This window comes from Caretta caretta, chromosome 4 (assembly GCF_965140235.1).
Source record: "Caretta caretta isolate rCarCar2 chromosome 4, rCarCar1.hap1, whole genome shotgun sequence".
NCBI lineage: Eukaryota > Metazoa > Chordata > Testudines > Cheloniidae > Caretta > Caretta caretta.
In genome coordinates this window covers 87,486,767-87,510,217 of record NC_134209.1, presented here as the reverse complement: position 1 = coordinate 87,510,217, position 23,451 = coordinate 87,486,767, and the positions used below count along the sequence as shown (strand labels likewise).

The 23,451-nt window shown below is 40.2% G+C and overlaps 1 protein-coding gene across 35 annotated transcripts in view; it reads right to left on the bottom strand.

The window, feature by feature from the left end:
* The window catches only part of TENM3 (teneurin transmembrane protein 3), a 2,220,601-nt gene that overhangs the window by 2,062,294 nt on the left and 134,856 nt on the right, over window positions 1-23,451 (bottom strand). The gene's annotated exons all lie outside the window — the stretch shown is intronic.

Sequence of the window (23,451 nt, the reverse complement as noted above, 5' to 3'; positions counted from 1 at the left end):
CAAATGGCATGTAATTAATGATAGATGTGCCATGCCTTTGGAAATCACTCACACCTGGAATACATTTAAGCTGTAACAAGGTTAATGGTGACCATATACTCAAACACAATTGATATTAACAATGAGGAGGAAGGAATGGAAGCCAAAATAGGAAAAGAACAGATTAAAGAATATTCAAGTCGGTAAGTGCTGATGAAATTCATCCTAGGGTACTTAAGGAACTAGCTGAAGTAGTCTCCATTAGCAATTATCTTTGAGAACTCCAGGAAGATGGGTTAGTGGACTGGAGAAGGCCAAATATAGAACCATTCTTTAAAAAGGGGGGAAAGGACCCAGAAAATTATAGAATAGTCAGATACTGAAACAAATTATCAATCAATCAATCAATTTGTAAGTTCCTGGAGGATAAAAGGTGCTAAGGCAGGGGTGAGCAAACTCTTTGGCCTGAGGGACACATCGGGGTTCTGAAATTGTATGGAGGGCCAGGTAGGGAAGGTTGTGCCTCCCCAAACAGCCTGACCCCTGACCCCATCCGCCCCCTCCCACTCCCCATCTCCTGACTGTCCCACTCAGAACTCCCAACCTGTCCAACCCCCCTGGCTCCTTGTCCCTTGACCACCCCCCTCCTGATACCCCCCCGCCCCTAACCGCCCCCTGGGACCGCACCCCCTATCCAACCCCCCCTCCTCCCTGTCCCTTGACTGCCTGGACCCCTATCCATATGCCCGCCCCTTGACAGGCCGCCCGGGACTCCCACGCCTATCCAACTCCCCATGTTCCCCATCCCCTAACGCCCCCCCCCACACCAGAACCTCCGCCCCTGCTCCCTGTCCCCTGACTGCCCCCAGGATCCCCTGCCCCTTATCCAACCCCCCCCCACTCACCGCTCCCTTACCATGCCGATCAGAACAGCAGGACTGGCAGCTGCGCCTCCCAGCTGGAGCCAGCCACACCACCGCACTGCCTGGCAGGAGCTCGCAGCCGGTGAGTTGAGGCTGCGGGGGAGGAGGGACAGCAGGGAAGGGGCCGAGGGCTAGCCTCCCTGGCTGGGAGCTCAAGGGCCAGGCTGGACGGTCCCACGGGCTGGATGTGGCCTGTGGGCCATACTTTGCCCACCTCTGAGCTAAGGAATAGCCAGCATGGATTTGTTAAGACAAATCAAGCCAAACTAACCTAATTTCCTGCTTTCGCAGGGATACTGGCCTACTGGATAAGGGGTAGCAATAAATGTGATAGATCTTGATTTTAGTAAGGTATTTGACACAGTCCCACATGACAGTCTCATAAGAAAACTAGGGAAATATGGTCTAGATTAAATTACAAAATGGGTGCACAACTGGCTAAAAGACCATATTCAAAGAGTAGTTCTCAATGGTTTGCTGTCAAACTGGGAGAGCACATCCAGTGGGGTCCTGCAAGGGTCAGTCCTGGGTTTGTTCTAGTCAATATTATTATAAAAAACTTGGATAATGTAGCGCAGAGTATGCTTACAAAGTGTGCTGATGACACCAAGCTAAGAAGGGTTGCAAGCACTTTGGAGGACAGGATTAGAATTCAAAATGACCTTGATAAATTGAAGTATTGGTCAGAAAACATCAAGATGAAATTCAATAAAAAGACAGTGCAAATTACTTCAATTAGGAAGGAAAAGTCAGATGCATAACTACAAAATGGGGAATAACTGGCAAGGTGATAGTGATACTGAAAACAATGTAAGGGGTTCTAGTGGATGACAAATTGAATATGAGTTAACAATGTGATTCAGCTCTGAAAAGACTAATATTGTTCTGGGGTGTTTTAACTGGAGTGTTGTATGTAAGACACAGGAGGAAATTGTCCCACTCTACTCTGCGCTAGTGAGGCCTGAGCTGGAATACTGTGTCCAGTTCTGGGTGCCACACTTTAGGAAAGATGTGGACAAATTGGAGATAGTCCAGAGGAGAGCAACAAACATGATAAGAGTGAGAAAACCTGACCTACGGGGAAAGGTTAAAAAACCTGGATCTATTAGTTCAGAAGAGAAGACTGAGTGAAAACCTGATAACCATTTTCAAATATATTAAGTGCTGTTACAAGGAGGACAGTGATTAATTGTTCTCCATGTCTACTGAAAGCAGGATAAGAAGTAATGGACTTAAACTACAGCAATGAAGATTTAGGGCTAGATAGTAGGGAAAACTTTCTTACTGTTAGGGCAGTTAAGTTCTGGAACAGGCTTCCAAGGGACGCGGAGAAATCGCCATCACAAGAAGTTGTTATACGCTGGTTGGACAAACACCTGTCACGGATGGTCTATGTTCACTTGGTCCTGCCACAGCTCAGGGGGCCAGAATTGATTACTTTTTTCAGGTCCCTTCCAGCCCTACATATCTAAGATTCTATGAGCACATTTAGAAAGAAATGCAAGACACATGTCTTTGTCCTGCTTCCAAGTGAATTTGAACATTGAAATCCTAGGCACTTGGCCAATGCCGTACCTCCTTTTGCATTCTGCCCTTTTAGCTGCAGACCACAGAGAAGCATGATATATCTGTTCCTCTTATTTATAAACGTTAACTGGTCCAAATGTTAAGTTATGTAAAATGTGCCATATTCCATAGTGATGACCACGTTATTAATTATGTGAGTAATTACCTCGTGTAACTGATAACAATTATCTCTGTGGACGTTGTTTTGGAGGGCGCTTACCCCAGAGTGCCCCCAGCAGACTGGTGCAGAACTGTGGTTGCATCCCTGACACAGTTTCCCCTTATGAGCTAGCAAATAAGTTCAATGAAGCTTCTATATCGTGAACACAGTGTCCTTTCAGGTGCCCAGTTTATTTATTCAAAGGCTGATCAGGGTAGGCAAACAAGTATTCACTCCAGCATCCTAGCTGGGGGTGGGGTTAGGGGAGGGGCAGATTAATCTTAGTCAGTCTCTCCTCCCAGTGAGGCCCTTTAGCTCCAGGATCCTCTTCTGGAGTCAGGCTGCCTGCCATCACCTGAGGAAGAATACCTTCTCTGGACTCAAACTGCTGAAGTTCCCCATGGAGCAGTATATAGTTCCCCAGAGACCTCAACCTATTGCCACTGCCTGGTAAGATCCTTTCACTGGGACTAGGCCTCCATAGGGCTTTGCCACTTGCAGCCCTTTTGGAACCTGCTTCCTCTAGGAGCACCATTCCTATATCCCCTTTTCTGGTGGGCCCTCTAAACAGCTCATCTGAGAAATCCCTTTCCTTGGGAGTTTCTTCTGTCACTTCTGGGGCCTTCAAACTAAGCCCTTATGGGTATGTCTAAATTGAAGCTGGGCTGTGTGATTTCCAGCCCAGGTAGACAGACTTGCACTAGCTTGAACTAGTCCCCAAGAACAGCAAGTGCAGATGTTGTGACACTGGTGGCAGCTTGGGCAAGCCACCTAAATTGGAGCCAGTGGTCAGATAGGCTTGGACTTGGGCAGCCAGCCTGAGCCAACTGCCAGTACCACAATGTCCATATGGCTATTTTTAGGCACTAATTTGAGCTCATCTAGCAGGAGTCTATCTACCAGCCAGAGGTGTAATGGCAGTGGAGAATGGGAGCCCAGGCGCCTTCTTTGACCACTGATTGGAGCTGGAAATTTGGCCCAGGCATCCTTCCGTCCTGATGCAGGGGAAGCTGGGTTAAATTTGAGTGGTCTTGCAACCCTGTTAGCCTGCTTCCCCCCACCAGCTTTGCTTCCACCACTCATGGGCACCGGGCACCCCCAGTGCATCCTAGTTGCTTAATCAAAATGTTCTGTGGCACTAAAGGTATCATAGCTGGCCAAGCAAACCTAGAACTGTGAAGAAGCCGAAAGAAAAAAGTACAGGAAGATCTAGTAGTTATTTCCCACAACATTTTGAAACATCAGGGCACTTGCCCACCTTTCTGAAGAGCTGGACACATTTTCAGGGATCTTTCACAAACCTTCCTACTCCATATGTTCTCCACACCTAGGTTCTATAGCCTTCCCATCCCCTGTTCCCTCACATGGTTTCTCTTGCCTTCGAAGGGGTATTACTTCATAGTTCCTTGTGTCTCCAATGGCTTTCCCCTAGGGCTTCATCTCATTCTTATCCTTCCCAGCTGTCTCTCACCCCTACAAGGCTATTTCCTCCCCTCCCCTTTGAAGAAGCTCCTTGATCTTAACCCTCCAGTGAGTGGAAAGCAGTGGGTGGTTAGCAAGCTCCCAGTATCTCTTCCTCCAGTCATTGCACAGAAGTGAAACATGAAGCTAAGAGGAAGAAGCAGCTGTAGGCTGTAGTGAGGCAACAGTTGACCCTAGTAGTAACCACCCAGAAGAGGATTCTTTTGTCTGATCATTGATGAAGCAGCCATCTGTTCCCTACCTCCTTCCCATGCTGATGGGCCTGGCATATGCATACACAAACACACACACACATACACTAAAAGTTGAGAGGGAAATTTCTCCTCAGGTCATCACCACAGTCTCTGCTCAAGTATTCTGCTCTTCCAACATGTGCTGATCTCCCATTAATATGTAGTGAGTATTGACTATCAGAGTTGAATTCTTTGTGTGCAGATAATAGGAAAAAAGTTACCCTAATTTAAAATACATAAAATTGAAATAAGATTGTCAAGGTTCCTCCCCACTCTGAACTCTAGGGTACAGATGTGGGGACCTGCATGAAAAACCTCCTAAGCTTATCTTTACCAGCTTAGGTCAAAACTTCCCCAAGGTACAAAATATTACACCCGTTATCCTTGGAATGGCCGCTACCACCACCAAACTAATACTGGTTACTGGGGAAGAGCTGTTTGGATGCGTCTTTCCCCCCAAAATACTTCCCAAAACCTTGCACCCCACTTCCTGGACAAGGTTTGGTAAAAAGCCTCACCAATTTGTCTAGGTGACTACAGACCCAGACCCTTGGATCTTAAGAACAATGAACAATCCTCCCAACACTTGCACCCCCCCTCTCCTGGGAAATGTTGGATAAAAAGCCTCACCAATTTGCATAGGTGACCACAGACCCAAACCCTTGGATCTGAGAACAATGAAAAAGCATTCAGTTTTTTACAAGAAGACTTTTAATAAAAAATAGAAGTAAATAGAAATAAAGAAATCCCCCCTGTAAAATCAGGATGGTAGATATCTTACAGGGTAATTAGATTCAAAAACATAGAGAACCCCTCTAGGCAAAACCTTAAGTTACAAAAAAGATACACAGACAGAAATAGTTATTCTATTCAGCACAATGCTTTTCTCAGCCATTTAAAGAAATCATAATCTAACACATACCTAGCTAGATTACTTACTAAAAGTTCTAAGACTCCATTCCTGTTCTGTCCCTGGCAAGAAGCAGCATACAGACCGACACAGACCCTTTGTTTCTCTCCCTCCTCCCAGCTTTTGAAAGTATCTTGTCTCCTCATTGGTCATTTTGGTCAGGTGCCAGCGAGGTTACCTTTAGCTTCTTAACCCTTTACAGGTGAGAGGAGCTTTCCCCTGGCCAGGAGGGATTTCAAAGGGGTTTACCCTTCCCTTTATATTTATGACAAAGATTGACACAAATTATTTTCAAATCATGTTTGAGTGCACCATAAGGTATGACATAATACGAGTAACTGTTCTGGCTATTTTCTAAAAATGGATCAGATTTAGTTCCATCTGATAACCTACATGAATGCTCAAACCAACAGTAAAAGTAACTCTAATGCCGGAGTTTATTTTTTAGAATACCATTTAATTTCCTTGAGAGCATAAATTCTTATTCCTCCCTGTTGTGTCTTGCTTTCAAACACTTTATGGTGCAGACTGTAACAGCATGTAGTTCCTTATACCATGTGACTAAAATCCTGCACAAAGCCCATAAATACTGAAATAAATTGTGGACTAACTTCAATTATAAAGCCTGTTGTTCTTCAAGATTTTTTTCTTTATTACAATTATTACAAGATGCAATATCCCTTTTTAAATTAAGTGATATTTAGGTAATGGGAAAACCATTCTGGTAAATGATACACAAACAGCCCAGCAGTTATATTAAAAAACTCCAAAAAGGTAAATATGAAGTGTAAACTGTATTCCTAAGCAGAAATATGCCCTGGCTTATTTTGTAGTTCTGCTGCGTTAGGTTGACTTTTGGCAGTATCCCTTACTGCCATATACTATATCTACTCTCAGTGACCCTTGGCACTTTAGAACTACTCAAGCTGCAAACAGGCTGAAACCAATTTGTTTTTCTTATGTTTTTAGAGCCACTATCCTGATATGCTAATTAGAAATGAAATGCTTGACCCATAAAGAAAACGGCAGGAAACCTGAAATGAAGGCATTATCCAACACTTCATGCTCCTTAGTGATGCCATTTTAAATATTTTAGACAGCCTATAAATAATTAAACCCTCACCACAGCAAATTATGTCCTATTATGCAAATAAATAGCCTCCTCCCCAGTTTCATTAAAGATTCTAAATGACAAGCTGAGTATTTTAAACACGGCAAGGTACTGCAGTGAGGCGAGAAATCTTTCAATAATTTTTTTTTAATTGTTAGTGCCAAGTTTCATGTGGATTTTTACTCTAACACTTTAATTTGCATGAGCAAATAAACCTTTAATAAACCTTTTGTAAGTGGTGAAAATGCATCATTTAATTAAATTTGATTTGTTGTGAAACTATTGTGCTTCATGAATATTTAAGAGCTGCAAGCTCTCTCTTACTGAAAGGAATTCAAGTATACTCTATTTTACAGAAATAATTTTATGTAATGCAACATTTGTGAAGAAATTAAGTAAAAAATTTCAAGATAGATCACACATCTTCTCTTTGGTACCATAAACTACATCTTATGTGTCATGTCATAACCCTTACATAAAGACTGCCAGTTATGTACATACCTTCATTTTCTACTAAACCTGAGTCTGATCCTGCTCCCACTGAAGTCAATAGCAAAATTCCCATAGGCTTCAGTTGGATCAGAATTGGGCCCCTTATAGCACTATGGTTGTGTACCTATTAGGTAAAGTGAGGTAAATATTATTCATATTTAGAAAACAGGGCCTGATCTAAGGCCCATTGAGTTCAGAGGCTTGGGATCAAGCCTCAAATCAACTCACAAATTAAGAAAATTGTGATTAAAAGAGTCTATTTTATGGGCACTTGCAGTACTACAATGCACCTTTGTAAATTCTATGCATTCTCTCTGCTTCAGCTCAAATCATCATGACTTTGGTCAGATACTCATCTTCTTTCCAATGAATTTCCCAAATAAATCCTCTATGTTTTATAATGCTTTTTTCTTTATTGCCTACCAGATGTTCACCCATTAGCTTTCATGTTATTTTTAATCTGGCATGCCCTTTTTTTTTTATTTCATCCTTTCTCACTGCAGAGATGGAGGCGCTATATCCATGGGCACAAATCTGACAAGACTTACTCATGTAAGCATACCTAACTTTGGCAAGTAATCCCACTAATCATAAAGAAATGGAGATACTGGGGAAATGTACTTACATACAGAATAAATATAATAAACATCTATGGGATACATTTATCTTCACTGAACAATTTATGAGAGAGAAGGTTTCTTCTTGTACTCATGATCCTTCTCCATTATGATCAGAAATACCTGGTTAGATTTATCCTGGATATAATTCCATGGATTCTAACACATGCTTTGACAACTAGTTGTAAATTCCAGAACAGAGTCCTATGCATTCATCTGAGGCCTGAAATGAGTGAATGAAACTAGATTGTTTAAAACTAGTTCAGAAAGATTGCCCCAGATAAAATAGACTGGTTGATGCTTAAGATACCTAGGGATCACGGGATGAGTTTGGCAATGGAACTTATTTTCTGACTTGGGAACATTTTTTGGTTTGGTCAAAAATTCAGTTTAAAAGGGTTCAATTCTGAGTAAAAACAGAAACCTCTGAAACTGCTAACTTCTACCTTCTCATATTTTTTTAATTTGGAAATGTAGGGTCTATCACAGTGGCAAAACTCCTAAACCTGTTCTTGGCACAGAAGCAGAAAAGGGGCAAATGCTTCTCCACATCATTAATCCTGGGCCAGCAAGGATTAATTCAATACCTAGTGTATGTTAGAGCAGCCTCTGGGATCCCCTAATTTATGCCTTGTTGCCCATGATCCCAAAAGGAATTTTAGCAACTTGGAATAGCCAGATGAAGCAGCTTTCTAACCACAATGTCCCTTTGCAATATCCTATGCCTGGGTTGCGAGCAGGAATAGAGCTGACATAGCTTTATGCCATTCAGGGATTTCCCCTACACAGGGGAATTCCAGGTAGCTCCTTTAGTCAATTTTCCCCAGGATAAAGACTCTTCCAACTAAATTCACTCGGAGCCACTGTATTAAGATGAATTCGTAAGAGTCCCCAAGAGGACAGCTTGCATGCAAATTTTGGCCTGCAGCAATTGTAGGTGAAAGATCAAGTTCTGAAAATGGTAGTATGTAATGTAATTATTTTAACAGTTTTAACTGCACTTCTGTAACAACTGTGTTAAAATGGTTTTAAAGTATTTTAAAATATTTAAAACACAAAAATCCTCAAGTTGGTGTGTGATAGTGTGCAAGCATGCATGAAGTGGGGTAAAGCATCTAAATAATGTAATATGTTGACTTCACAATGTTGTACAATATGACATTATGTTTCATAAAATGAAATAATTTGCCAAAGTGTAGTATTGCTTAATTGTGTTTACAGAAAATAAATTTAGTTTAAATGTCAGCCAAGCTCTCTAAATCATTTTGGAAACAAAATAATAGACAAAAAGGTTTTGTTTTCAGCAGTTGTGTATTTGTTTCCAAAGACGATAACAAACATGCAAGCTAATAAATATTGTATTTATTGTGATTCAAACTATCAGGTTCAGAAAAAATTGCAAGTTTATAATAATGATACAATGTAAAAAAAAACAAACAGAAACAAAATACTAACTTGCTAAAAACTGAAAAACAAATTTAAACCCAGGGGAAATTCAAAGATTTCATTTTAAAAGTTTTAGTTATTTGAATATTTGTTAAAAGTTATATTTTATAGGTATAACAGTTTTAAGCTGAATTTCAGAAAGAAAATATATCCAAATTTTGCATGGCAACTGTCACCTATGGCATAGTAGTTGATGCTTTTAGTAATTTCATTTACTCATCATTTACTCCCTAATCTCCTTTAAACCCATGTTTCTCCATTCTATGTACAATAAAAGGATTATGCACATCATACCTCTTAACTTTCTCTGGAGGATAACAGATTTAATTACTGTTCTTCCTTCCATGCAAACTTTCAAGTCAGCACATTTTATGTAGCTCTGTAGCACAGTTTTTAGTACAGAAGTCTTATGTATCTTCATTCAGGTGATGCAAGCACATCTGGTGCAGAATTTAATATGAAGCTATTTGTTATTTCTAACTCTCACCATAATGCCAATTTTCAAAACAACAATGTACACTGTGTTTAATCCTAATATTGAAAAAAAGAATCCAGTTATTTTGTCTTTGACCTCTGCAATTTTTTAAAAATAAATAAATCATAATTTTAAAAATCTGCTTTGTAATCAAGGTATTATACAATATTTCTAACAATTAAGTGTCAAAGGTCCGAATCTTCAATCCAGTGCCCAGCACTCAAGCAGCTGGGCTGGGAGCTGAGAAAAGGTGACTGGAAAGACGAGAAGTCAATCTCTCCACAAGCTCCCTACATGTGTTACTTCAGTTTCATGGTGCTACTTATGCCCCAAACATGGGACCGTCATGCATTATCCCCACAAGCTCATTGCAGAGGTTAATGCAGTATCACAGCCTTGCTATATTCCTAGCACGGTTTTACTCTGGCTCTTCTCCTGCCTCTCATCTGCTCATTCATGCCCTGTCCCTTGCTGAGCAAGGAACCCTGTAGAGTGGGTTTTGCTCTAAATCTAGACATTCCTTGAACAACAGAACTGCACTGATTTAGCTGCCCGTGGGGAACACATGCTTTACAGCTGCAGATGTGCGGCTGGATTAGCTCAATGTATTTTCCTATAAATGATTGATATATATTAACCACCTTAATGGCAGTTTAATAAGTCCCCCTCTACCACACAGGAATTCTTTCAATTTAAAAAAAAATACTTTGATATTGTGGGGTGGTATCAACAGACAAATTGTCAAAAGGTTAATGTAATTCCAAGATTACCCCCAAAGTATTTGATCATCAAAGATGTCATTAAAATACCACTGGCAAGAATCATAGAATCATAGAATATCAGGGTTGGAAGGGACCTCAGGAGGTCATCTAGTCCAACCCCCTGCTCAAAAGCAGGACCCATCCCCAATTAAATCATCCCAGCCAAGGCTTTGTCAAGCCTGACCTTAAAAACTTCTAAGGAAGGAGATTCCACCACCTTCTTGGCAACAAGGGCACACTGCTGACTCATATCCAGCTTCTTGTCCACTGTCACCCCCAGGTCCTTTTCCGCAGAAGAGAAGAGAATTACCAGAGAAGAAAGCACAGGAAGCATGAAGTTTCAATCAGCAACTCTTTTTTTCTGGGATTTGCTACCATAAAATGTCATCTAAAATACTACAACAGAAGCGGATAAATCCAAGACAGCATTTCATTCATTAGCAGACAACACTGCCAGATTAACCTGAGGAAATTGATACTATACAATGTCCAAATGCAAGAGGGCATTAGAGTGTAGGTGGTCATACTATATACTGCTGCAGGTTGAAATAAAGAAAAAAATGTGGAAAAACTGAAGTACACCATCACATTTTTGTCATTGAGATATATGGTTTTGTAGGAATCATTAGTTTTCTCCCCAAATTCAAGAACAGATACCATTTCAGAAAACAAAACAAAACAAACCAACCATACCACATCCACACCCCAAACAGAACTCCACACATCAGAACTTTGTGGCCTGCCAAAATTTGAGAATCAGACACCACTGGAACCGTAAAAGAAACAAGAAGTACCCAGTTTAAATATGATTCTGCAATGACTTTAAAGCTGTCCGATGATAGACTTCAATCCTACTAAGATTTACACACATGCTTAACTTTATAGTCTGTTACTATTCCCACTGAAGTCATTGAGGACTGCAAATCGTATGTATGGTAACGCCAGTGTAAGTATTTGCAGCATCAGGAACACAATCTGTAAACATTCAGGACAAAACACAATTAGCATACCGAAAAACTGTGGAGATGGTCAATTTATTCTACACTGAAGGATACCACTATGCTGATGTATTACAGCACTGGTCATCCAAAAACTTAATACATGCCAAATTTATTCACTGGTGGGAATAAAATTAAAATTGAAATGTTTCGAACCAGTTATACTTTCCATACAGATTTGTATCTAACTCATCGAAATATTTTACAACAACTTAGACAAAACAAAAAAATGTTATTTTGGACGATATATTAATGTAGCAGAATAAGACTGCAAGCTTCTTTAGCTTCTTCTGTGACCTGTTTATATACACAAGATATTCAACTATGTCCACAGGAGTAACGGATTTAAAACACATGTAATATGCGGTATCAGCCACAAAACGGATTTTAGTCAGAATTACATACATGAAAATACTGAATTAGCATCAGGCAAGGAAATTAAATCTACAAGTTAGAGAGAAAACCCGGAAGACTCCATAGTTGGAAAAATCAGTTTGTAGCTTTCAAATCCATTGATGAAGTCACCCCCAAAAAATCTATGAAAAAAAAATTGATGATGTCAAAGAGGTACATGATGTCCTGTTTAGCTTAGGTAATTCATCAAAGGGAACCTTTTCCTGAAGAACTTATGTTAAGAATATTAAACATACTTTGCCTCACAAGGTCATTCCAGTATAATAATACATAAACTCTGAAGCAGATAAGAAACCTTGGGCCAAATCCTCATCTCAATGAAGTAAATGGGAGCAGGATTTGGTCTTTGACATCTAATACAGCAGGCTACAGGCTAGATTCAGGATTCTGCCCTTTGCTTTTGCTTCTTTCAAAGCATGGATAAGACTTCGAGAGAAAAGTATGCAAAGAATGTAGCATCTTATTTTATAGCATATTAAAGAGTACCAGTCAATTTCTCACATTTGTATATAAAACTGCTCAGTTAAGTAAATTAGCTTCATATCAGTAAAAAAGAAAAGGAGTACTTGTGGCACCTTAGAGACTAACCAATTTATTTGAGCATATGCACCCGATGAAGTTGGCTGTAGCCCACGAAAGCTTATGCTCAAATAAATTGGTTAGTCTCTAAGGTGCCACAAGTACTCCTTTTCTTTTTGCGAACACAGACTAACACAGCTGTTACTCGGAAACCTTCATATCAGTAAATTTCTTTTGTGCCTAGATATTGCATGACAGCACATATTAGATGTAAAATCATACTAGGTTACCCAGTAGAACCTCTCAAAATACCTAAAACCTAGACTTGAAGAAATAATTCACAATGAAAAAAGTCTGATTAATTTAGCCTCTTTTATTTATTTATTTAGCTCTTAGAATATCTAGATTGCAATTCCTCAAATTTGTGTGTTATTTGATATTATTTGGAAAATGGTGCTTCGTATTTTTAAAGTATTGATTAGTCGCGCACAGTTCTTTGCAAGTATTTGCAATTAAATATGCAATGGTAAGTTATGGTAAGTCCCAACAGTGCACAAGATCATAGATGACCTCAGTTGAATTCAAGACTGTATTTCAGTCAAGGGATTCTGCTGGTCTTATGATATGAAGGCAAATGCAACCCAAGCAATTAGTGAAGGTCAGCTCATCGAATTACCAATCTCTCAATTGTAATGCTGATTATGTAGTCATGAAATAAATACAAGAAAAATATAACCTTGTCTAAATCACAGTTAAATAAAGAAAAAGCTATTTTCTTTCCTGTTTCATCAATTTAAAAACTATTATTTGTTGGATGCCACTTATTTGTAAAATAACAATTTAATTTTAAACATTTTAATTAATTACACTTCATTTTGATGCAGTCATTTCACTCTAACAAACAAGAATCAACAACTGACATTTTAATTTAATTAAATAATAAATACTGAACGGTTTCATCATTCCTTTAATAAAGTTATTTTTTTATGTCTTTACTTTTTGAACTAGTTTACATAAGTGTCATAAATATAAAGGGAAGGGTAAACCCCTTTAAAATCCCTCCTGGCCAGAGGAAAAATCCTCTCACCTGTAAAGGGTTAAGAAGCTAAAGGTAACCTCGCTGGCACCTGACCAAAATGACCAATGAGGAGACAAGATACTTTCAAAAGCTGGGAGGAGGGAGAGAAACAAAGGGTCTGTGTCTGTCTATATGCTGCTTTTGCCAGGGATAGAACAGGAATGGAGTCTTAGAACTTTTAGTAAGTAATCTAGCTAGGTATGTGTTAGATTATGATTTCTTTAAATGGCTGAGAAAAAAACTGTGCTGAATAGAATGACTGTTTCTATCTGTGTGTCTTTTTTGTAACTTAAGGTTTTGCCTAGAGGGATTCTCTATGTTTTGAATCTAATTACCCTGTAAGGTATCTACCATCCTGATTTTACAGGGGTGATTCCTTTACTCCTATTTACTTCTATTTCTATTAAAAGTCTTCTTGTAAGAAAACTGAATGCTTTTTCATTGTTCTCAGATCCAAGGATTTGGGTCTGTGGTCACCTATGCAAATTGGTGAGGATTTTTACCAAACCTTTCCCAGGAAGTGGGGTGCAAGGGTTGGGAGGATTTGGGGGGGAAAGACGTGTCCAAACTACGTTTCCCAGTAAACCCAGTTAGAGTTTGGTGGTGGCAGTGGATATTCCAAGGACAAAGGATAAAATTAATTTGTACCTTGGGGAAGTTTAAACCTAAGCTGGTAAAAGTAAGCTTAGGAGGTTTTCATGCAGGTCCCCACATCTGTACCCTAGAGTTCAGAGTGGGGGAGGAACCTTGACAATAAGCAAGACCCCCAAGGCACTTCACAGTTTCAAGGATAGTAGAGAAGGATTTTTGTAATATGAATTCAAATCTAGCAGAGTTAATTATCCTATCATACATTTTTCATAATTTTTGCTATCAACATTCAGAACTTGGACTGGCAGCTCAAATTCTACTCCAAGCATCCCTAAACTTTAAATTGAGCTGCTAATCTGAGTTCACAGCTAAATTGCCATATCTTCACTGCTATTTCAACTCGAGTTAGCCAATGTGGGATAGCTAACCCAAATTAAAAACAAACATTTTTTTCCAATGTAGACATACAGTTAATCATGCCAGACTGTACAGTATTATGCCAGACTGACGATAAACACTTGAATGACTGTTGCCTTATACAGAGCACAGTTCTCTTGACACAATCAGAATCTCACAGTACGCTGAAAAAGCTGACATTATACTTTATATATTTTACTGTACAGTTAAGACTTTTGGAGGATAAACTGCCTCATAGTTGATAGAATGATATACAGTAGCATATGCTACCACCAGTATCCAGCTGAGGGTATTATCATTCCCTGAAGTATTTTTTTTTAATCCAAGGGACAATAGTTTTCCCTATTAAATTAAGACTTGCATGTATTATTTTACCCTTTAAATTGGCCTTTTCCCTCTAAAAGGTGGTGCAAGATCATTTATCCTCTGCTATTATTTTAGTCACATTTACAGTAAAAGGTATAAACGTGATCAAGTGTGGTCCTTCAGTCAGAAACTTCATGGGGTGGAATTAGTGGCAATTAGTTTCCAAAAGGTGGCAGGCTAACCTTACAAGATTTTCTGAAGGACTGAACAAAGCACCAAAGGCAGTACATTCTGATGAAGCCAGATCCAATTGGTAGCAATGAATAAATATATCTGGAATAGACTGTTTAGCATTTTCATGCAGTTTAGCAGTTTCATGCTGTTGAACAGCTAATGCCTCAGCCGTCTTTGCTCAGGAGGAAACATCACTGCACCAGGTGACAGGTAATAGAAACAAGGGAAGAGAGACCCTCTTGCTCATATGCCAGTCTGTGGAGAGTGAGGGAATTATGTCATGTTTTTTTTTTTGCCACTCAGGTGATCTGATACTGAAAGAGAAGACACCTGGGATAAGCAGCTTCAAAGTGGATAAGATAACAATGGCTGGGCTATTGACTAGCGACCCAGTGGCTCCAGCCAGGATGATCTGCTTTTCCTAAGGCTGACAGCCTAGAATCAAAGAGGATACTAAACTTTAAAAATGTTGGTCTTTGAAAGGAGATGGGGTGAGTGGGGTTATCTGCAGCCTGAGCCTGATGGAGGGTGTCAGATGGCATTGTTTCTCATCAGCTCCCACCTTTGGGATCAGAATAGGTCTGGGTTTTGTGGCCTGCTGTGGGCACTGTATAGTTGCCTTGGTCAGGCAGGGGAAGGACTATTTCCCTCACTGTCAGATTGACCTCCAGATTGGAGGGTTATTTTGCCTTCCTTACAGTAGCTCAGGGTGCATTGGGTAGTTTAGGTTCAAGTTGTCACAAGTTGGCAAGTGTCCAGTGCAGATACTTCTTCCATAGGGGTTCAGTTCCCTGATAAACTATGATTGGAAGTTGACTTAGGGGAAGGTATCTCCTACAGAACCTGGGAACCAAAGTTGGGGCTCCTAATGTCTAGTACAATGAAGAAACCCTTTTCCCAGTCCCTTATATCTCAGATGAGTGGAGGGCAGTAGGTTTGTAGCAATGAGCTGGGGCCGGGTTTGGCGGGATAGAGGGCCGTCAGTATCCATCCCCAAATAGGTGGAAATGAGTGAAGAAGGAATCATGATGTGCACCATATGAGTTATTGCTGGATAGTTCACACGTGAGTTTATACAACTGTGGTCTAATTAAATCACATCCCTCGTGTCTTGTCATTCTTTCTGCATGGTCAGTACAATAATAATGTTTTGTTTTGAAAAAAACTTTTTCTGGTCACTTTAATCAGCTGCTGTCTCAGGCTCCCAGAATAAAAGGGCTTCCAGGTGTCAAACACAGTTGGGCTTGTGTGATTAACATGGTTGGTAAACAGTGGGACCACAGCCATAGATCCAGTCCCAAAGTGGTTGGACCTCATGGTTCCACCCAGAAAGAGATGCAGAATGCTAAACCTGTCACCTGAGGGGTGCTGAGAAGGACTGAAAAAGGAGTAAAGTACAACTTGCCCCACAACTCTGACTGTCTAACACAGTCAGTGTTAGTAAGACATGAAAGTTATTGTTCCACTCTCCTTCACAATGGTGAGGCCTGAGCTGGAGTACTGTGTCAAATTTGGGGTGCAATACCTTAGGAAAGATGTAGACAAATTGGAAATAATCCAGACGAAATCAACAAAAATGATTAAAATGTAGAAAATCTGACCTATGTGGAAATGTTAAAGAGCTGTTATAAAGAGGACAGTGATCAATTCTCCATGTCCAGTGAAGGTAATACAAGAAGTAATGGGCTTTATCTACAGCAGGAGAGACTTCGGTTATATGTTACAAAAAACTTTCTAACTATCAGGGTAGTTGAATTCTATAATAGGCTTCCAAAGGAGGCTGTAGAATCCTCATCATTGGAGGTTTTTAATAACAAGTTGGACAAACACCTGTCAGGGATGGTCTAGGTTTACTTGGTCCTGCCTCAGTGCAGGGGGCTGGGCTTGTTGACTTCTTGAGGTTCCTTTCAGCACTACATTTCTATGATTATGTGTTCTATGTGGTGCTATACTGATCTGTCTCTTTGAGTATGTCTAGTGTACAACAACAAGCAAACTGGACCTTAGACTTCCTGAAACATTTGGTTCTGGCCAGCTTTAATATCATAAGTACTTTTAACCTCTAAGTAGGGCAATCTTTGCTGAGAAGCAGAGTCTATATTTGGAAACAAACTATGTCAGTCCAACTTCCAATGGAAATGTGTATTAGCCTTGTGAATAAAAATTAAAGAAAGGAAGGTCACTGATCAGCAAACCCAAATTCCTCACTTGCTTCAGTTACATGATCGACACACTAAGGTTAATTTACATATATTAGTACCTTAAGGGCTACAAGTACAAAAGGCTAGAAGAGTAAACTACAAAATATGTTTAGAGGCAAAGTTAGGTAATGCTGAGGAACTGCTGTGTGGTTTCTCTTCAGTGAAAGACCATTGGAATATCCAGAGCCATAGTGGTGAAAGGCCAAACTACAAACATTAATTCCACCTTAAATAGCAACAGTGACTCACTGAAACATAGGGTATGGCTCAACTGGGTGTTACAAACACAGCCCTGTGTTGAGATGGGGCAGAGGAAGGGACCTAAGAAAGACTTTTTCCTTAGAGAGCCATGCCCCCATTGCAACCTCTCTCTTCTGCGATGTTAACAGCCCGTATGCAGAGGAACAAGCATGTTTTAATATATGACATAAAACCGATTTCATCTTTTGGCGGCAATAAATATATTTGATTACAGATACACATTATATATTTAATATATTATAGCAACACAAAAACATAGAAATATTTTTATTAATCTAGATTATGTAAAACTTTTTTGAAAAACAAAGCTTACATTTTGGACCTACCATGATTTTGTAGCATACATTTAAGTAGTACCGTATATCATAACAGTTTGCCTGAAAATATGCTCATATATTGTGCAGAACAAAACTGTGTACCCTGGATTTTACTGGGAACTATGCATGACTTTCACAGGGAAGAATTTGAGGGATATATACAAAAATATGTCATCTTTAAAGGATGGTGTAATTGCATCTGTAGTTTGGATTACTTTAGCTAACTAGGCTGCAACCTCCATGCCCCTAAATGTCATTCATGAAATATGCTGATACAACACAACAGAAGAAGCCAACTGTCAATGACTGGCAAGCAGCAGAATTAAGATGAAATGATAAAGGACTGGCAACAATGCTTCAGAGCTTACTAATAATAGTAGAGAAAGACAATATCCTCAGAAGGAGAAACCAGATCTGTGCGAACAAGCATTTTATGTTTTCATGACACATTCTACTGTATATTTAGAAGCAAAAAAATCCTGCTGCCTCATCTAAAAATAAATTTTACCTTATACCTGCTATTTTCATAGCAATGAAAGTTATATTCATTATCAACGGGGTTGCATTAGTATTTCAATTATTCATTTATTTATTTTAAAATAATTAATATTTTTATTACCTGGATTAAGAGACATTTAGAATAAAGACTGATTCCAGTAATTTTTATTCATTATATTTCTATAATTCAGTCAGTATATTCTGTCCAAGCTGCACTCTGCCTGGTCCTAAACTTTTTTCCATAATAAAAGCTTTTCAGAATAATAAATTTATCCTATTGCTCTATAGCATGTGACACTTGGAATTATGGATTTTGACTCTGAACTCATTACCAATTGCTATAAACCTGTGAACTGGATCATTCAGGGGATGACAAAAGGAAACAGAGCCCTTTAACTCCGTGCCACCAGTTGAAATCCATCTTAGACCATTAGCAGTAAACTCACGATGGCAGTGGTCACCACTCAAGTGTCAAAATTTACCAATGGTGATATGTGACAGATTGAAGGATTTTCTTATAATTAGAACAGTGATAATTATTGATGAACAACTGCTTTTTAATTACAATCATGCTATCTGAAGGTTGTTCGATGACATATGTGTAATGAGTTGGTGGTTTCTGTCCCTGCCCTATCAATGAAATGCTCAAGACTATAGAACATATCACCATAACTCTACCGAGAGCCTTGGTAGAGACTGAAGTCAAAGATTTAGGTAAGGGTTTAAACATATTAGTAGGACATTGCCTGTGTCATACCACTTCCAGTTCTGTGCACTAAATATTTCTGACCCAACTCCAAAAAGCTTCCAAGGTGAACACAAACACTTTGAAATAGTTCTGGTTCTTCCACACAGGCCAAACTCACAGGTCATTATGAACAATTATTCCTTCATCTCCAAAATCCTCAGCAGTGGAGTCCCGCAAGGCTAAGGGCTCTCCTTAATATCATTCAACTTGTATATGAAACTGTTGGGCAAGCTGGAGAAACAACACAGGCTAATGAGCCAGTTATGCAGATGCTGCTCTATAAATTAGAATTTTTGGTGCTAGTTTACTTTGAAAAATCAGCAAGAACAGGCACTGGAATTTCTGTTCTTATACCTGTGGTTGAGGCAGTAAAGGGTTGTATCATTTCTGGCAGTATAAACCAAATAAACTAACAGGTTTAAGACTATTTAAAGGCTCCTCTTCTCCTTCCCCTTCCCCCACCCCCAACACAACACAACCTTCTAAAACACCTTTCCAAAAGCTGGTTTAACATATTTAATATATTTTCTAAAACAAATTACTTGTAAATTACAAAACAAATTAATCAGACAATATTAACTTAAAAGTGAGTAAAATCTATTCTACTAATATAGCACAATTTAAATATTCAGTACAAATGAATTACAAGCTTTTCCATGCATTCTATTATAATGCTTTTAGATTTTCATTTATGTATTTGTTAAACTGTTTATGTCATACATTTTTAGTGGTTAATTGCCCTCCTGATTTATTTTTCCTGTGAAGAGGTAAAAAGATTAAGAGGAAAACTCACATAATTGTTTAGAAGTCTTATTTTGAGCCTATGAGTCTTCCTTGCTGCAATCAGATACAATGCTAACAAGTCACAGGTGTATCAAGCAAAAATGCAATTGAGAATTTTGAAGGAAGTTCTGTGTCAATAAATATATTAAACTCCAAACCATCTGCTATATTTGGCTTTTCATATTTTAATCTTCAATTTCTACGTGTTTAAAAAAATGACTCTAGTTGCATCTTTGTTTCCTTCTTGGAGAGTTCACACTCTCCTCAGGTGTCAGGCTTTTTACCTTTACCTATCCCAGGGTGGAATTACATAATTCTCTACTTCCTAGGCCAGGATCTGGGCTACAGTACATTACAGCATATATCAAACATTCTCACCCTGTACATCCAAATGAATTCAGACACCTGTGGTTCTTCCCTTAGGGAGTCTGACTAGTGATATCAAGTGATCAAACAGCCTTTTTAAAACCAAAGTATTGTTTAGCTTAGCAAGAGGAACAAAGCTTTTAGAGAAAAAAAGATGTAATAACAAATTATCTACATACATGTCAATGTTACCTAGAGGCCTACCATCCTTATATCCCCCCTCCCCCCTGCCCAAACAGATTCTGTGTCTCCATCTGGTTCCCCTGAATAACTGTCCTCTTAAGACAGAATGCCCCTTTAATACCTGCAACAGTTCTGCGTTATTGGGCCTCTTTCCTGGTCAAAACCATTTTTAGAGACAGAGGCAAAATCATCAAAACTAATAGTTCTGGTATTGGCCCTTAACAGCTTTTAAATATTTGCTGAGGGATGGCAATCTGGAGCCATTCTTTTTCTTCCCACTTGTTTTTCCAGATAGACTCCTGTTGAGATAAACCAATACAGTCATACAGAAAACATCCCTTACTGTATTCATAAATTATTACAGAGCAGCTCCAAATTCATCACAGCCCTTTATATACTAAAGACCATAAAAAGTGGGTGGGGAAAAAGTGACTGTGGAACAAAACAATAGCGAAGAGATATCCTAACCATAAGTAGAATTGTGACTTTTTATGATGAACCACTCCATTTTCTTTCCAGCAGGACAGTGGGGTGGGAGGAGGTATTCTTTCATGATCTCTGTGTGTATATAATGTCTGCTGCAGTTTCCACGGTATGCATCCGATGAAGTGAGCTGTAGCTCACGAAAGCTCATGCTCAAATAAATTGGTTAGTCTCTAAGGTGCCACAAGTACTCCTTTTCTTTTTGCGAATACAGACTAACACGGCTGTTACTCTGAAATTTTCTTTCTGTGGAAGTGTGACAGAGCTAGTGTTTGGGATATGTCAATATGTGACATTTAATATGAAGCAGAATTATATTAACAACAAAACTACAGTATGAAACACTACAAACTACATTTCTAAAAGCAAACAAAAATATGGAGCAGATATCACTTAGGCCAAAATTTGTCCTTTTGGCCAGGAAATAAGGAAATAAATTAACATCAAAATGGACAATTTCCTTGAGACTGGGAGTTTAAAAATGTTTACAGAAAGTGTGTACTTTCAGAATATAATAAATAAATACATTTAGTATTTAGTATCAGATGCCAGATCTAACAATGATTGTGGAACGTCTTCCCTCCCCATGACCAGCAAAAGGCTGCACCTGAATCCAGGACTTGAAAAAAAGTTCCAGAGACACTGAATAGGGAAACTCTAGAAGAAAAAGAAGGGAGATGAACTACTGACAGCTGGTCTCTGTCAAAAGAGGGTAATAAGGCGGGCATTGGTTTCGAGAAATACAATGCATTTTCCATTTTGTATTCTGTAATTAAACTGAAATTCCCTTAACTAGTTTTGTTTATAGCCTCTTTAAGAGCCTGTCTTGTCTAACAGCTTAATCTAGAATAAGGGTATGTCTACACTACAAAATCAGGTCGAATTTATAGAAGTCGTTTTTTTAGAAATCGGTTTTATATATTCGAATGTGTGTGTCCCCACAGAAAATGCTCTAAGTGCATTAAGTGCATTAACTCGGTGGAGTGCTTCCACAGTACCGAGGCTAGAGTCGACTTACGGAGTGTTGCACTGTGGGTAGCTATCCCACAGTTCCCGCAGTCTCCGCTGCCCATTGGAATTCTGGGTTGAGATCCCAATGCCTGATGGGGCTAAAACATTGTCGCGGGTGGTTCTGGGTACATATCGTCAGGCCCCCCTTCACTCCCTCCCTCCATGAAAGCAAGGGCAGACAATCGTTTAGCGCCTTTTTTCCTGAGTTACCTGTGCAGACGCCATACCACGGCAAGCAAGGAGCCCACTCAGGTAACCGTCATCGTATGTCTCCTGGGTGCTGGCAGACGCAGTATGGCATTGCTACACAGTAGCAGCAACCCATTGCCTTGTGGCAGCAGACGGTGCAATACGACTGGTAGCCGTCATCGTCGTGTCCGAGGTGCTCCTGGCCACGTCGGCTGGGAGCGCCTGGGCAGACATGGGCGCAGGGACTAAATTTGGAGTGACTTGACCAGGTCATTCTCTTTAGTCCTCCAGTCAGTCCTATTGAACCATCTTATGGTGAGCAGGCAGGCGATACGGATTGCTAGCAGTCGTACTGTACCATCTTCTGCTGGGCAGGCAAGAGATGAGGATGGTTAGCAGTCATATCGTACCATCTTCTGCCGGGCAGGCAAGAGATGAGGATGGCTAGCAGTCATACTGTACCATCTTCTGCCGAGCAGCCATGAGATGTGGATGGCATGCAGTCCTTCTGCACCGTCTGCTGCCAGCCAAAGATGTAAAAGATAGATGGAGTGGATCAAAACAAGAAATAGACCAGATTTGTTTTGTACTCATTTGCCTCCTCCCCCGTCTAGGGGACTCATTCCTCTAGGTCACACTTGCAGTCAGTCACAGAGAAGGTGCAGCGAGGTAAATCTAGCCATGTATCGATCAGAGGCCAGACTAACCTCCTTGTTCCAATAAGAACAATAACTTAGGTGCACCATTTCTTATTGGAACCCTCCGTGAAGTCCTGCCTGAAATACTTCTTGATGTAAATCCACCCCCTTTGTTGATTTTAGCTCCCTGAAGCCAACCCTGTAAGCCGTGTTGTCACTCGCCCTTCCCTCCGTCAGAGCAACGGCAGACAATTTTTCCGCGCCTTTTTTCTTTGTGGACGCCATATCAAGGCAAGCATGGAGGCCGCTCAGCTCACTTTGGCAATTAGGAGCACATTAAACACCACACGCATTATCCAGCAGTATATGCAGCACCAGAACCTGGCAAAGCGATACCGGGCGAGGAGGCGACGTCAGCGCGGTCACATGAGCGATCAGGACATGGACACAGATTTCTCTGAAAGCATGGGCCCTGCCAATGCATGCATCATGGTGCTAATGGGCCAGGTTCATGCTGTGGAACACCAATTCTGGGCTCGGGAAGCAAGCACAGACTGGTGGGACCGCATAGTGTTGCAGGTCTGGGACGATTCCCAGTGGCTGCAAAACTTTCGCATGCGTAGGGGCACTTTTATGGAACTTTGTGACTTGCTTTCCCCTGCCCTGAAGCGCATGAATATCAAGATGAAAGCAGCCCTCACAGTTGAGAAGCGACTGGCGATAGCCCTGTGGAAGCTTGCAACGCCAGACAGCTACTGGTCAGTTGGGAATCAATTTGGAGTGGGCAAATCTACTGTTGGGGCTGCTGTGATGCAAGTAGCCCATGCAATCAAAGATCTGCTGATATCAAGGGTAGTGACCCTGGGAAATGTGCAGGTCATAGTGGATGGCTTTGCTGCAATGGGATTTCCTAACTGTGGTGGGGCCATAGTCGGAACCCATATCCCTATCTTGGCACCGGAGCACCAAGCCGGCGAGTACATAAACCGCAAGGGGTACTTTTCAATAGTGCTGCAAGCTCTGGTGGATCACAAGGGACGTTTCACCAACATCAACGTGGG